This window comes from Saccopteryx leptura, chromosome 2 (assembly GCF_036850995.1).
Source record: "Saccopteryx leptura isolate mSacLep1 chromosome 2, mSacLep1_pri_phased_curated, whole genome shotgun sequence".
Taxonomy (NCBI): domain Eukaryota; kingdom Metazoa; phylum Chordata; class Mammalia; order Chiroptera; family Emballonuridae; genus Saccopteryx; species Saccopteryx leptura.
This window is the reverse complement of record NC_089504.1, coordinates 262,421,892-262,439,292: the sequence shown is the minus strand read 5'-3', so window position 1 is coordinate 262,439,292 and position 17,401 is coordinate 262,421,892. Positions and strand designations below refer to the sequence as shown.

The following is a 17,401-nucleotide window of genomic DNA, read 5'->3' as shown; positions in this document are numbered from 1 at the left end:
CAGAATTTTCGCAGGTATCATGTGGGATTTTTTTTTTCTCTCTTTTTTTTTTTTTTTTTTTTTTTTACAGAGACAGAGAGTCAGAGACAGACAGACAGGAACGGAGAGAGATGAGAAGCATCAATCATCAGTTTTTCATTGAGACACCTTAGTTGTTCATTGATTGCTTTCTCATCTGTGCCTTGACCGTGGCCTTCAGCAGACCGAGTAACCCCTTACTTGAGCCAGTGACCTTGGGTCCAAGCTGTTGAGCCTTGCTCAAACCAGATGAGCCTGCGCTCAAGCTGGTGACCTTGGGGTCTTGAACCTGGGTCCTCCACATCCCAGCCCAACGCTCTATCCACTGCGCCACCGCCTGGTCAGGCTCATGTGGAATATTCCTGTGGAGTTTACTCTTCTCATTATGTCTTTGCCTCGTTTGAATATAAGGGTAATACTGGCCTCACAAAGTAAGTTAGCAAGTATTCCACCTCTACAATTTTCTGATTGTGTCTGTGTAAAACTGCTATAATTCATTCCTTAAATATTTAGTGGAATTTACTTGTGAAGTTAATGGGCCTGGAGTTTTGTGTGTGTGGGGGGGGGGGGTTTTGTTTCTTTGTGTGTGTGTGTGTGTGTGTGTGTGTATGTAAATATTTTAATCACAAATTCAATTTATTTAACAGATACAGGACTATTCAGGTTGTCTGTTCTTCAGTGAAGTTTGGTAATATCTTTTGAAGAATTTGTCCATTTCATCTCTGTTGTAAATATACAGGCATAAAGTTGTTCAAATATTCTCTTGTTATTCCTTTATTATCAGTAGGCTCTGCAGTTATGTCACCTGTCATTCCTGATACTAACCAGTTTTGCTAGAACTTTATCAATTTTACTGATCTTCATAAAGAACCAGTTTTTGGTTTCATTGATTTTGTCTAGTATTGTGTTTCTGTTCTCTGTACAATGATTTCCAAATTGATCTTTACCATTTCCCTTCTTTTAATTACTTTGGTTTCATTTATCTTTTTTTTATTTCATTTCTTAAGGTAGGAGTAGAGGTCATTAATTTGAGATCTTTTTCTTTTCTAATCTAGGCATTCAGTGCTATAAATTTTCTCCTAAGTACTGCTTTAGTGGCATCTTACAAAGTCTGACATGTTGTGTTTTCACATTCTCTTAGTACAGCGGTTCTCAACCTGTGGGTCGCGACCCCGGCGGGGGTCTAACGACCAAAACACAGGGGTCGCCTAATAAATATGTATTTTCCGATGGCTTTAGGAGACCCCTGTGTTTTGGTCGTTCGACCCCTGCTGGGGTCACAACCCACAGGTTGAGAACCGCTGACTTAGTACAAAATACTTTCTAATCTCCTTTTGGTCTCTTCTTTGACCCACAGGTTATTTTAAATTGTCTTATTTAGTTTCCAACTATTATTAAGTTTTCTTACTATGGAATACTACTCAGCAATAGTAAGGATGAAATACTGCCATTTGCAACAACATGGATGGGCCTTGAGATTATTGTTCTAAGTTAAGTAAGTCAATTAGAAAAAGCTAAGAACCATATGATTTCACTCATATGTGGGATATAAAACTGAAACTCAAGGACACAGACAACACTATGGTGTTTACCAGAGGGAAGGGGGAGGGGGACAGTAAAGGGTAAAAGGAGACCAAATATATGATGACAGATGATTTGATTTTGGGTGGTGGGTACCCAATGCAATACACAGATAATGTATCACAGAAATGTACACTTGAAACTTACATGATCTTATTAGCCAACCAATGTTACCCCAATAAATGTAATTAAAAAATAAATAACTTCCACAGTTTTCTGTTAACTCATTTAAATCCATTGTGATCAGATAATATAAGATCTCAATCCTTTTAAATTACTGAGACATGTTTTATGGCCCAAATTATGGTCCATCTTGGAAAACTATTCTATGTGCACTAAAGAATATTCTGCTGCTGTTAGGTAGATTATACTATAAACAATAATTAGGAAGGTCAAATTGGTTGACAGTATTGTTCAAGTCCACTGTACCTTTGTGATATTCAATATTCAAAGAAGAGTACAGAAATCTCCAACTAAAACTGAGGATTTGACTGTTTCTTCTTGGAGTTCTATCAGTTTTTGAAATTCTGTTATTAGGGACACAAATGTTTAGAATTGTTTTATTCTTTTGATTAACTGACCTCTTTATCATTATGTAATGACATCTTTTATCCTTGGAAATATACTTTGCTCTGAATAAAGTCCACTTTGGTATTAACATGGCCACTCCATCTTTCTTTTGTTTATTGTAAATATGGTATTCCTTTTTTCATCCTTTAATTTTAACCTATTTATATCTTTATATGTAAAGTATGCTTCTTAAAGGCAAGGACATAGTTGGGTCTTGCTTTTTTATATAATCAGATGATCTCTGCCTTCTAGCTGATGTGTTTAGGCCATTTATATTTGATGTGATTATTGACATAGTTAGGTTTAAGTTTATTATCTTGCTATTTGTCCCACATTACTTTTTCCTTCTTACTATGCTTTCTTTTTAATTAGGTAAGTATATTTTCTGATTCTATTTAATCTCTTCTGTTGGTTAGCTTACCTTTTAAAAAACAAGATTACTTTAGGATTATACACATCTTTTAATTTACCATGGTCTACCTTCAAGTAATACTATACTACTTCATATACAGTATATGACTCTTACAACAGTATACTACCTCATATCATATCTTGCCCACCCAAGTCTCAGTACCTGAGGTATACCACCTCTTTGTTAAAATGGGAGAGAAGCATCAGAAAGGTATAAAATAAATAGCAACAAACAGAGACTTTCTCTCTGTTTTCATTTTAAAAGGATAATTAAAATTGAAAAGAAAATAGATGTTTAAAACAAACTCTATAACCACATTCACCTGGGTTCAAATCCTAACTCTGTCACTTTCATATTGTGTAACCTTAAGCAAGATGATTAGCTTCCCTATTTCTCAGTTTTTACCTCTTTAAGATAAAGATAACACAGTATCTACTTCATCAAGTTATCATGACTATTCAATGAGTTAATATAGGTAAACTGACTAGAACAGTACCAAACCTCTATTAAACGCTTAATAAATAGAAAGTCCTATTATTCACACTGAATAAGACAGTGTTTTTAAGTTCCCTATGCACTACCTAAAATGCTTACCTAGTCCACATGCTGGGTTGCACTGCTCTAACGGAATCTCCAAGCAAATTAACTCCTTAGGCTCTTTTAGTTGCAAGAAAGTCATTCAAATTACCCAAATTTGCATCATATATACTACTAGTTATTGAGCATTTGTTATGTACTTAGAATTGTTCTAAAAGCTTTGCCTATGTCATCACATTTAATCCTCACAACCCTATAAAGAAAGGTATTATGATGTTCATTTCACAGGTAAGGAATCACACTGAGAAGTTAAACACCTACCCAAGGTTACACAGCTAGTAAAAGATAGACAATTCTACTATCAAAAGCCCGACCAGTTCCTGGGGAAAGAACTGGATGTGGGCTCAAGAAGGCAGGGTCAAAAAAGCTAGAGTAATGGAAGCAGAGTATCAAAAGAGACAGAAATCAGAACCTTCAATGTCATGCTCTGCGCCAGTCTTTTTCTCAGACCACATGGTTCCTCCCTTAGAATTTTGTGCTTCTCTTGGCACAAATGCCCTATTCCTTCCTAGTACCAACTGCCTTCCTCGTCTCCTTTATCATTTCTGTAACTCATAGCGTCTGCTTATACTGTGTGTACTTTCCAGTCTCTCAGACTTTAGTTTTATAGGCCTCGACACTAATGCACTCTTTCAGCCTCAGCTCCCAGGCTCAATGGCAAATTAACGCCATACTTCCTGTAAATGGCTATAACCTTCCCCACTACACAACCCTAGATTGTTAACTGGCTTACAAATTAGTAGCCCTTAGATAAAATGCTAACTCCTGAACCAGCCAGTAGCAATAGAGTTATATAAAGTAAAAACAAAACACCACAGGGAAACATCGCTATGGAGAGTTCCTCTTCACTACACTGTAGAAAAAGCAGGTTTCCTTCAAGGGAACTCTGGACAGACCAGGATTACAAAACACATGTCTAGGACACTGAGTCAGCTAAGTCACCACTAATCTGAGGCTCAAAAGTCTTGTCAGCATCACTAATCTATTTAGTTATGATAACCAAGCAGTTATAAATACAAATTCTGGTTGTTATTAAGGAGATCGCATAATTTACAGTGTCACACAAGTACAACATGAGTCACAGGTCCAGCTATTGTTAAATCAGAAGTTGCCATACTATGTCAACAGTACTACCACTGAAAGGAGGAAAACCCACTGTCACTACCATTTTCAGTTCTGCTGGGAGAGAGAAGTAGTCAACATCAATGACCCTATTACCCCTTCCGACAACTGTATCTGTCGGGCCACACCGACTGAAGCAGAAGGGGGAGGCTGGAAGGTGCACTGTTTCTACAGCCCACTCTCAGCTGCCCACACTGCTGAGATAAACAAGGGCAGCACAGAAGGCTTCAACAATAGTACTAGTTTCTTTCCGTTCCAACCTCCAAGCGAGATCTTTAAAATACTTTTTGCAGATGGGTTCACTTGGCACCTTTGCCTTTCTTAATGACAGAGAAAGGCTTTGAATGCAAAGCTTTCTGCTACATTATTAGCTAAGTGCAAGCAAGAGATAGAAAGGAAAAAGTAAACATAATACTTATTAATATTACTTCCCTATAAATGTTTGAAGTCTTTGTGTTGGGAAGATTACCTAATACATAAAAAACTAGAAGGCTTAAAAAAAGAAAAAAAGAAGATTCTAAACTGTTTGGATTTCTCCTCCAATCTTCATTTTCAAATTTTAAACCTATAGCCTCACGAAGAAAGGAAACAGTGAGAAGCTAAAAGTTATTAACAGTATACACTATCATTTGAATTCTAATCTGCTTTATTTCTAAGGGTTAAACAACCTGATTCCACCTTATCAACTATAACTGTATTTTGTACCCTATCCCAAATCAACCCTTCAATCCAGGGCATGATTCTATTTTTAGCCATGTTATTCCCCAACACCTGCATGTACTCCCCACCTGAACGAAACCATTCCTTGAGGACCATTCCTGCCCTCGCCGAGCCAGCCTCCTCTCCTGTGAAAAGCATTTCCATCTGACGTATAACTACATACAGTCTCGAGTTATTTACTGTGGTTTCATGCAAGATTTGTCTCTCACCAAGAAGACATAAACGCGTGTGAAGACTAAGACTTACATTTCTGTGATAACATTAACAAGTACTGTGCTCACGGAAAACATTAAAAATACTGCTGACAAAAAGAAAAAGCAAGTCAAAAGTGGAGTTGCTTATCCATAATATACCTTCAAAATGCTTCTCTTTTAGTAGGCTTACCCCTATTCCTCCAGCTTTAAAAGACAGGATCTAAACCACACAAGCCTATAAAAACAGATCTGCAAATCAAAACTAAAAGAAAAGCAGCAGAGGAACTATCCTAACAACTTACAGAATAAAAGTTGTATCGATCAAACCTAAAATGCATATTAATCCACCATCTACAAAATCCTAAAACCTAAAACGATCTATAAAATTTCAGCACCTTTAGAACAGCAATAGCTTAAGAACAGCAACAGAAAACATACAGGTTGTCCTGAAAGCTACATAAATGCCAGAAGGCCAGGAACATTCTGATCAAATCGTGGAACTGTCAATCAAGACTGGAAGTGGTCTACAGAATAATTTATACCAGTTACCGCAGAAATCTAGAGCAGTGGTCCCCAACCTTTTTTGGACCATGGACCGGTTTAATGTCAGAAAATATTTTCACAGATAGGCCTTTAGGGTGGGACGGATAAATGCACAAAATATAATTATGCGACGGCGTAAAAACTGTGGAATTTTTAAATATACTCGTTGAACTTACAATATTTATTGGGCTAAGTTAAAGGAGGAATGAGCATGTCCTCATTATTCAGGCTGTATTTAAATTTGTTATTCTGACAACGTTTAATGTTATTTATTCTTTCTCTGCGGACCAGTACCAAATGGCCCACAGACAGTACCGGTCCGCAGCCCGGGGTTTGGTGACCACTGATCTACAGTAACCCCAGCTATCAGAGAATCTAGTCTGTGATTACACGTGCTCTTCATGGTCCTAAACCAGGAAGAGTGAAGAACTAACTCAGCCAAGCACTTTGCTTATTACACTTTCTCATTTAATCTTTATAACCATCCTATGAAAACAGTCTTTTTATTTTCTTTTTTGTCAAGTGAGAGGCAGAGAGACAGACTCCTGTATGCCCCCCGACCGGGATCCACCTGGCAACCCCCGTCTGGGGCTGATCTTCTGCCCAACTGGGGCTGCTGCTTCGCTGCTTGGCAACCAAGCTATTTTAGCACCTGAAGTGAGGCCATGAAGCCATCCTCAGCACCCAAGGCCAACTTGCTCATTGGAGCTATGGCTGCAGGAGGTAAAGGTGAGGAGGGGAGAGAAGCAGATGGGCGCTTCTCCTGTGTGCCCTGATGCGGAATTGAACCTGGGACTTCCCCACACAGGCTGACACTCTACCACTGAGCCAACCAGCCAGAGCCAAGAACACACTCTTATGCCGACTTTACAAACAAGGGAGGATAAATAATAAAGAAATTAAGTAACTTTCCCAGATTCATACAAACTTTGAGCACAGGATTAAAACCACTGTCTATATTAGATACACAAGAAAAATCTACTTTAAATTTACTTAGTAAATTATTTGACAGATTCCAAGAACATTCTGATGCATTATTAGAAATTTAAGGCAAGGTGAAATTGTGGTTTTGACATTCACATTTCTTTCCATGTAAATTAAACTATAAGTTTATATACTTAATAGAAAATACAACTGAATATTTTTAGACTAGACCCAACCAAAATTAATGTTTCTCAAGCAAGCACACTTTTTTTTGCCTATCATAGGGTCATGTAGCTATATATTTTTCTATGTTCTCTTCTAGAAACTTCAACGTTCACCTTTCAAATTACATCTACAGTTTCCTGAAGGGGCACATAATCCCTATGTCACCAAACTATTTCAGAAAACAGGAAAAAGAGGGGAAGCTTCACAACTCATTTTATACAGCCAGCATAACTCTGAAGCTACAATACATCCATATACTGATAAATGTAGATTTTCAACAACTATAAGATGGTGGCAAATCAAATTCAGCAGTGTGGAAGGAAGAAACAAACGCAACATGGCTAAGTAGGGCTGGACTCAATACAAACAGGAGACGATCTATGAATGCAACACATCCACCCTAGTAGCAGACCTGATGGAGGCAAGACAGGTCTGACAATAGAGAAAAGCATGTAATAAAACTCAATACTTATGTTTTAAAATCTTACAAAACTAAGACTAGAAAGTATTTCTTAATCTTTTACAGTTATCTATCAAAAACATAGAGTAGCCCTGGCCGGTTGGCTCAGCGGTAGAGCGTCGGCCTAGCGTGCAGAGGACCCGGGTTCGATTCCCGGCCAGGGCACACAGGAGAAGCGCCTATTTGCTTCTCCACCCCTCTGCCGCGCTTTCCTCTCTGTCTCTCTCTTCCCCTCCCGCAGCCAAAGCTCCATTGGAGCAAGGATGGCCCGGGCGCTGGGCATGGCTCTGTGGCCTCTGCCTCAGGCGCTGGAGTGGCTCTGGTCGCGACATGGCGACGCCCAGGATGGGCAGAGCGTCGCCCCCTGGTGGGCAGAGCGTCACCCCATGGTGGGCGTGCCGGGTGGATCCCGGTCGGGCGCATGCGGGAGTCTGTCTGACTGTCTCTCCCTGTTTCCAGCTTCAGAAAAAAATGAGAAGAAGAAAAAAAAAAAAAAAACATAGAGTAAGTTGAAGGAAACAGGGAGAGGTTGGTAAAAAGGTACAAATTTTCAATTATGAAAGGCACAGATTTTCAGGTTCAAGGATCTAATGGGTAACATGGTAACCACTGTTGATAACACACTACAGAGGTGAAATTTGCTAAGAAAGTTGAACTTAAATGTTTTCACACACACAAAAAGGGTAAATAAATATGTGAGGTGCTGGTGTCTTAACTTGATGGGGGGAAGCCTTTCACAATGTATACATATCCCAAATCACCACTCTGTACACTTTCAATATCTTACCATTTTATCAATTAAACTTCAATAAAGCTGAAGGGGGGGGGGGAATAACATCTACGATAGTCTCTTTTCTGCACACTGTTCCTTTTTTTAGAGGCATTTATTTTTATTTTTATTTTATATTTTATTTATTCATTTTTAAAGAGAAAGAAGAGAGTGAGAGCGAGAGAGAGAGAGAGAGAGAGAGAGAGAGAGAGAAGGGAGGAGCAGCAGGAAGCATCAACTCCCATATGTGTCTTGACCAGGCAAGCCCAGGGCTTTGAACCGGCGAAGGTTCAGGGTTCCAGGTTGACGCTTTATTCACTGTGCCACCACAGGTCAGGTCCACACTGTTTCCTTTCTTACTAATGTTTCTGTGTGTGTATAATTTACTTATATGTTAATTAGTTAAAACAAACAAATATATAAAGGCAAATATTTTTGTCTGTTTGTTTATTGCTCTATCCCCCACACCAAGAACTGTTCCTGGGACACAGAAAATGTTCCATGATGGGTTTTTTTATGAATAAAAAAATGATTTCTAAATAAAAATTTAGATTTTGAAAACATTAGTGTTTTTTTTTTTAATTTCTGTATAAATAAGCAGTTATATAGGCTAAGTTTATACATATAAAAAATACATACTATATCACTTATTTATGAAAATATTTTTAAGATAAATAAAATAACCCTACCTGATTTAAGTAAATAACTATAGTGAGATAGCATACTTAATTATGAGATTTTAGAGGCATTCCTATTAAAGTTAGACACATGAGATTTACACTCACCTATCTCAAGTGAGCCCTCAGTGTTGCCTGGCAATTGCACTGTATTTCTCTATTTTATTCACTTTTCCACTCTCGTAGATGACTGTGTCAGATATTTTTCCTTCTTCTCAAACCTCAAATACACACTCCCATTCTTCCCTACTCTCAGTTAATGACCTTGCTTCCCATTAAGGTAAGCAAGACTTCAGACACCACCTTTACACCTGTGCCAACATACTGTCTTTTCTTCCTACTTCTGTCCTCCACCTGTGCACAGACCAGGGCTCGGCAAACCACAGCCCACGCTGTCTGTGGCTGCCTTCATGCTACAGAAGCAAAGCTGGGCAGTCCTAACAGACTGTACCCATAAGGCCTAAATCCTACTATCCAGGCCTTCCTAGAAAAAATGTGCTGGCCCTGCTCTAGAGCATCTCTCCTCTCGTCTCTGATGGACACTGCTGGCTGAAAGGGCCCACCTAAGCGCCATGCACAGCAAATGAGGGGAGATCCACACAAGACATGTATAACATCAGAGACACATCAGACACACTGAAGACCAAGGAAAGACCTTAACAGGTCACATTTAAAGGATGAAGACGGAAGGGTGTAAGACTTTTCAACAATCACTTGAAAAAAAATTACACTGAAAATTAAAGTGGAAACTCTTCAATTTTGAGGGAAAAAGATTTCACCTTGGAATGCTATACCCAGACCAGCCAAATAATCAACCAGGTGTCAGGGTATAAGAAAGATATTTTCCACAATGTAAACATCTCAAACGCTTTACCTTTTCAGACACACTTTCTTTGAAAGTTATTGAGGAACGCACTTCACCACAACAAAGGTGTAAATTGGAAAGAGGAAAGCAGGGATTCACAGACCACGGGTTCAGCACAGGGAAAAGGCAGGGAGGAGTCTCTCAGAATCCTGGTAAATGGCAATCACAAGCTAATGTTGTGCAGAAGTGAAGACCCACAGCATAAATTTTAGCAAAAGGATAAGAGCTCTTGGAATTTTCCAGTTTAAAAAAAAACTTGAGCCCTGGCAGGTTGGCTCAGCAGAAGAGCATCAGCCTGGCGTGTAGAAGTCCTGGGTTCGATTTCTGGTCGGGACACACAGGAGAAGCAACCATCTGCTTCTGTACCCCTCCCCCTTCTCTTTTTCTCTCTCTTTTCCTCACACAGCCACGGCTCAAATGATTCAAGCAAGTTGGCACTGAGTGCTGAGGATAACTCCATAGCCTCACCTCAGGCACTGAAACAGCTTGGTTGCCAAGCAGTGGAGCAGTGGTCACAGAGGGGCAGAGCTGTGCCCTGTAGCGTGCTTACCAGGTGGATCCTGGTTGGGGCGCATGCGGGAGTCTGCCTCTCTGCCATCCGGCCTGCCTGCCTCTCACTTAATAATAAAAAAATCTGTACAGTCAATTACTTGATGTGTTTGAAAATAATGGGACAGTTTTTAGAAAAAATTACAAACAGAAAACCAAGCAAAAAACAAAAATGAAGAAAATATTTTAACTCTAAGGAGTATGATCATAATACTTGGCAAGGTTCAATGGTGAACATATTTATAAAGTCATAATAATGTAAACATTAACACTTGATTTAACCAAAAGCACAGTACAACTACATAGGGTGATAAAGGGAGAGGAAGTTCAAGGCAGCATAAGAATCCCACAGCATAGACTTATCTTCCATAGTAGGAAGTCAATAGGTAATATCTAAAATTGAAAAATGTTTTAAAATATGAAAGTAAACATCAAAAGAAACAACCACAAGTACTGAACACTTTTGCTCTGAGAGCAGGACCTGGGGAAGTTATACAACAATGAGGCAAGGAACTGACACTTTTCATTGTAAATCTTGTAGAAAAAATTTTTTTAACTGAACAGATGTGCTATTTGAAAAACAAACAAAACTAGTTGTTTTTGTACCATTTAATACCAATTAATTCACTTACCCAACAAATAATATCTGGGCATTGACAATGGTGCCGAGTACTTTTCTATATGCTAGGAATATGACAGCAACTAAAACTCAGTCCTGCCCTGGCCAGTTGGCTCAGTGGATGTAGCAATGGCCCAGCATGTCCCAGGTTTGATACCTGGTCAGGGCATACATGAGAAGTGACCATCTGCGTCTCCTCTCCTCCCTCTCTCCTTTCTCTCGCTTTTCTGTTCCCGCAGCCAGTGGCTCAATTGGTTCTAGCATCAGCCCTGGGCACTGAGGATAGCTCAGCTGATTTGAGCATGGTCCCAGATGAGGGTTGTTGGGTGGATCCCACCTGGGGAGCATGCAGAAGCCTGTCTATCTCCCCTCCTCTCATTTAAAATAAAGAAATCTCAGTCCCTGCCTTCATGAAGCCTACATCCAGAGGGAAGGAGAAAAGAAACAAGTCAATGTATGCTATAATGTCAGAAAATTAATGCTGTGAAGAAAAAATAAAGGTAAGGGTAAAGTGTGATGGGGATGCTATTTAGGTATGATTGTCAGAAAAGGACTCTCCAAAAATCAGCAAAAAAGAAAAATCAACCCTAAAAAGAAAATCTGTTTTTGAGAAAAGGTTATGTAAGTAAAATAACCAAAGGGTATCAACTAAATTTTTTTTTTCAACTAAATTCAAGGTGAGAGCTTTTTCTTAAGTCTCTCATACTCCAAAGCAATGTAGCATTCACCTGACAGCACCAAAGGTTCTCCATAGTGGCATACATAAACTGCCAGGCACAGTCAACCTAAGCTAAATGAACACTGTGATTTCTACTCTCTTATATTCCTAACTAGCCATTACTTAGTAATATGACTGAATAAATTTGTACTCGAAATTTTTTATTTGCACAAGATAGGTAGATGTCACACATTTCAAATTCTGATGTTTTATTAAATCAAAAGCTTAAGACATTAATCAAGAAAGATTCCAGATTAATCCCAAATTACCAAAATTTATCCCATCTAATCGTTACTCTCTCCCAAAATAAGAACCCTAAACCACTAGGAATAGCACACATTTAAAGAAACCGCCCTGGCCGGTTGGCTCAGCGGTAGAGCGTCGGCCTAGCGTGCGGAGGACCCGGGTTCGATTCCCGGCCAGGGCACACAGGAGAAGCGCCCATTTGCTTCTCCACCCCTCCGCCGCACTTTCCTCTCTGTCTCTCTCTTCCCCTCCCGCAGCCAAGGCTCCATTGGAGCAAAGATGGCCCGGGCGCTGGGGATGGCTCTGTGGCCTCTGCCCCAGGCGCTAGAGTGGCTCTGGTCGCAATATGGCGACGCCCAGGATGGGCAGAGCATCGCCCCCTGGTGGGCAGAGCATCGCCCCATGGTGGGCGTGCCGGGTGGATCCCGGTCGGGCGCATGCGGGAGTCTGTCTGACTGTCTCTCCCCGTTTCCAGCTTCAGAAAAATGAAAAAAAAAAAAAAAAAAAAAAAAAGAAACAATTTATAGCTAATGCAATACATTTACTTCACTCTCCTAGTACCCTCACTCAGGCGGAGGCAGAGTTTCAAGCTATTTGATTTATCTTTTCACTGAAATCCAAGTAACTAAAAAGACATATTCCAACTAGAGCTACAATTTTATTTCAAATACAACCATTACACAAGAAAAAGTTTATATTCAAAAAATAGAACTGATTTTAACACATTTTATTCTCAAAGCATACATCATGAGAAGTAAATCCAAACTCTTTTTTACGTACCAAGAAAACAATACTTTTCAATTTTAATAAGTTTTAAAAGTTTAACTCACAAGAAAAAGATCAATTAACTAAAGTTGGATTTAATTTTAATAGTGACCGATACTTGGAAATTTGTGGAAGAGCAGCCTAGCCGCTGTACTGCATGCTACTGTATGATGACCTGTATGTACTACACAAGGAGACCTGGATACCCCCCTCCACGAGCTCTACACTCCAGGGGTGGAGCATCGCATTATAGCAACAGCTAAAACTCGGTTTGGGTTCTCTACTTGCTTATTGGCCACTGGTGTGCTTAAAACCCGTTCCCTCATCTAAAACAGGGTCCCATGAATTATAAGTACCAACACACTTAAGAATCAATAATATATGAAGACTCTTTGTAATCTGTAAAGAATGACACGGATATTTGTCCTATTTCATGCAAAAAGAAAACCAATCACTTTCAGTTAAACTTTTCTGATTTTAACTATTAATAATTATCAGATTCCATGGAAGAACAGTAAGGACATTGGTGTACTCACAAACACAGCCAGAAGAGAAGATGCTTTTTAAAATAATTTAGACTTAAAATAAAATTAGATGTACTTATAAACAAGCACCAAGAGAGATTTTTAGTAAACACTTCATTTAAATAAGCCAAAAGCATAAAGCTGTTAAACCACATGTAAACTCCACCTCATTTGACTTCAGGTAGAATGTTTACTTTGGCATAGTTGGGAACTAATGTATATAAACAGCAGCATATTTTTAAAACAACTGTCTTAATGCTTTTCTTTACTCAGTAATAATTCCCACTATTCTTAGAAGGAAAAAAAACCACAAATAATATCCTTAATCAAAAAACTCATTAGAGTTTTTACTTCTTAAACTAATATTAAACAGTGTATCTAAGGAAGTAGTAGCTCATTTGCCCACTTACCCTTTAAGCTCCATCAGGGCACAGATCTTTTTCTTTGTATCCCCAACATCTAAGCATCAAGTAGGTACTCAATAAATATGTATAGAGTGAATGAAGGAAGGAAGGAACAAGCCAACTGGGCCTCCCAACAAAAGCTTAAATGTTTGAAGTTGCAAGAGAACAATTTCACCTATATATCTATCATTCACTCTCAACAACTACTCTCTCAACTGTAATGGCATAGTAAACTGAAAAAGTCATGTACTGTACTAGATATTTAAACACACCAATACATTACTCACACATGTAACAGAAGTCCACAAAAGATTCACAGCCAGCTTTTTAGTTATATTTTTCTCTCAGGAAATCTTGGTGTTTTCTTTCTGATATTAAAGCGTGTTCCAATCTTGATAGTGCAAGCACTATCTGTAAAGTTCTGTTACAATCTTGAATAATTTAGGCAAAGTGAACAATATTTCCAGAGTCCCACCAGAGTATTCTGAAAAATCAAATTCCTTAATTCAAAGAAAGGTGGGATAAAATGGAAAAAAGGAAGATCTTACCATTTCGAAATTTTACTGGATGTTTAAACTAAGTGAAAATAAACTGCTTAAAATAATTACATTGAAAATATTTATTAAAAAAACATGTAATGTCCTTATAATATTTGATCTTTAAGCTAATAAGACAAGTTCTTTTTCAAATCTTTGAAGCTAGATGATAAACTTTATGCCTACAAAGCTTCAGTTAAGAGGTTATTTTTTAGGGTTAGGGTTACGGTTAGGGGTTAGGGAAAAAAAGAGGTTATTTTGATTAAAATAATGCTGTTTGGATAAGTTCCTTCATAATTCTAAAGTCTGCAATAGCATATTCAGCAGTAATAGTAAACATATATACTGTCATAAAAATTAGATACTTCAAAATGAATATGAAGCGATAAAAAAAAGCATATGATTTTTTTTTTATTAAACAAGAACATCGGAAAAGCAAAGGACAAGTCAAAGAAAGTTGTTCGATTATGCAAATAAGATGCAAAACCAACTTTTATTTCATTGAGGAAAATGCACTATACAAAAGGCTGAAAGTACTGGAGTATCTGCACATTCCCTGACCTCCTAATTTTTGTGAGCAGTGTATATATGATTCTACAGCACTTGTATAAGCATAATTATCTGGGTGGAACAGGCTTTTAGGAACTGCAAGGTACTATCTGTTAACTGAAATACTGTGCGTGCACAGATCGAAAGGTTGCCCAAATTCTGACGGTCGTCTTCAAAGAGACTTGTACAAGAGTCAATCTGAGGGTGAACACAAAAACACTAAAGTCAACTCGTAAACACTTGTACGAAAACAAGGGCTCTCTACAGCAACTAAAGCGTTACATTCTGAAAATCCAGGACACATGAAAGATAAAGCTGCATTTACTGTGGCCTGGGTTTCCCTACTTTATGGTCTTAAACAGTGGGTATTAGATACTCCTTTTTAGCTCTTTTTAAACAGAAATTTAGTGTTTCCATTGCCCCTCCTCCACAGCTAACATCAGTGCCCTCTCTTCCTCCTCTCTCACCCCTCCCAGTTCAAACAAATTAACATTTGTACAAGGTGCCTCCTATCAGCTCGCAGCTTCTTCCCAAACACGCCCACGTACACAGAAACTGGCCTGCGTCTACACAGCACAAGGCTACAGGAAGAGTCGAGGGGCATCCCGGGGGGCTTATCCAGCCCCGCACAGGTTTACGGCCCTTTTCCAGATAGGAGCCCCTCCGTCGCGGCTCGAGTTGCTCTCAAGTCACCTCCAGAGCACGGTGTTTATGAGCCTAGCTAATCCGATACTGCAATGGAATTCCAGATATCTGCAGACAGACAGTCCGGCTTTGCAAGTGTTTGATCGGAGCCGTCCGGAATCTCCTTTCAATTCACCCGCTCGGAGCAGTGCAGTCACCCGACCTCGGGCAGCGCCCCCCGCCTGCGCCCCGCCGCGCACCCTGCGCGGCACCAGTCGCTCCGGGTCCGAGGCTGCAGCGCGACTCGCGCTGCGGGCCGCTCCGCAACAGGTCACCCTGACGGCCGGTGCGCGCTTCGCAGGCGGCTGGCGGGGCGGCGGGGGCGCCGCGGCGGGACCGGGGAGGGGGTGTGGCCCGCCCGCGGTCCCCGCGCCCGCTCACCTGGAGCGAGAATGAGGCGCCGCTGGGCGCCGGCCACCCGGGACGAGGGAGCAGGCGACGCGGGCTCGGGGGTTCGCCGCGCCCCCTGCTCCGGGACAGAGAGCCGGCGCGGGGACCGCCAGCCGCCTGACTCCGAAAGCGAGCCGCCGCGGGAAGAGCGGCCCCGGACCCGCGGCGCCCCCGCTGCCCCCTCCCCGCGCCGCGGCCGAACAGCCCGGGCCCCGCGGCCGGGAGTTCAATACACTGCAGCCGCCGCCATTCCCCGCGCCGCCGCCGCCGCTGCTGCGGCTCCGCTCCGCCCGGGGGGCGCCGCGCACCCACCTTCCCTCCCCCGCACGGCCCGCCGCGCCTCCGCGCCGGGCCCGCCGCCAGAGCACCGACCTGTACAGTGCGGCGTCGCCCCGAGGATGGACAGCCTCGCCGGCCTCGCCAGCCGCCGCCGCCGCCTAGGCTAGCGCTCGGCGACCCGAGCAGTCGGCGTCCCTCATTTAGCGCCTGCCGCCGCCGCCGCCGCGGCGGCCCTCGGGGGAGGGGAGTGAGGAAGATCCACCCCGTCCGCCCGGGGCTGGGGGAGGAGAGCCGGCCTGGCGGGGACGCGCGCCGGGCGGGCGGGGCAGAGCCGCGCTCGCACACCAACCGCGCGCGCTCGCGCCGGCCCCGTGCGCCGCGGCGGCGGGGTCTTCCCGGCGCGCGCCCCCGCCCGCCGTTCCTCCAACGGCCGAGTCCAACGGCCGCCCGGCGCTGGTGGCCTGGGCGCGCGCCGCAGCCCCTCCGCCCGCTCCCGGGGGAGGCAGGCGCCGCCACCCGCCCCGAGCTTGCGGGCGGGGAGGAGTCGGAGGGCAGGCAGGTGGGACGCCCCCGCCGCGCACCAGCACTCCACGGCGAAATGCACTGTGCTGTCTTGCCGGCTTCAGCGCCTGCCCCTCACCTTCCAGGCCAAACAACAAAGTCTGGAAAGCCTCGGCCCCCAGATCAAATAGCCTGCCCGCGCCAGCGGTGTTTTTAATAGTCGCTGCGGACCTGTGAGGGGGCTCCGAAAGTGAAGAGCCACCCCGCTGCCGTGGGATCATAAATTATGGTGATCAATACTCTCACACATTAAGATTCGGAAAATGTTCGAAGTAGGCCTTTCGAAGTGTCTTGCAGGCTACTGCCCTTGACTTAATAGGCAAATGACAGAAATCTGGCAACATCTGGGTCTCAGATTGATGAGTTGCAGGTGAACAGTATTTTCACTTCAATGCACGAACGAGATTCTGGAATATTAAATACTTCCTGTGAATGAACAAGGAATGGACTTGGTATACTGTAAGTGGTGGGAGGATGTTGTTTCGGAGGGTGCACTGTATGGGGTGGCCTACTTAAAATCAGCATCATTTGATGCCGTGTGTCTATAAATGGATGGTTTTAAGTGAGCCACGTTTGTGTATGCTGTCATTAGACCATTTGCAAATGGATGATTGTTTGATGACCTGCAGCTCTTTCTGTAGGCGATGCACAGGAGCATGTGGAAGGAATACCGTGTAATAGCACCGGGTATAAAACATGAAAGGATCAAAATTGTTCCCGCTTGGTTTCTTTCCTCTCTTTAATAACCACTACAGAACTGATTAATCTTGTATATTGAAGAACGCTAATTATTTCCTCTTTTGACTGCCTTGTGTCATTAATTATTTCCTCTTTTGACTGCCTTGTGTCATAACCCTTACTCATTAGGGAAGCTGCACTTTCAATCTCCTCTTAAATAGG

The 17,401-nt window shown here is 42.0% G+C and overlaps 1 protein-coding gene across 4 annotated transcripts in view; it reads right to left on the bottom strand.

Moving 5' to 3' along the window:
- The window catches only part of RALGPS2 (Ral GEF with PH domain and SH3 binding motif 2), a 139,471-nt gene extending 123,069 nt beyond the window's left edge, over window positions 1-16,402 (bottom strand). For 2 of the 4 annotated variants that reach the window (XM_066361623.1, XM_066361624.1), the window contains exon 1: window positions 16,034-16,188. The gene's annotated coding sequence lies outside the window, so the exon portion shown is untranslated. Of the gene's footprint in view, window positions 1-16,033 lie in introns of all 4 variants that reach the window. The other 2 variants (XM_066361622.1, XM_066361620.1) reach the window with 2 other exon arrangements.
- Window positions 16,403-17,401: the final 999 nt, after the last annotated feature.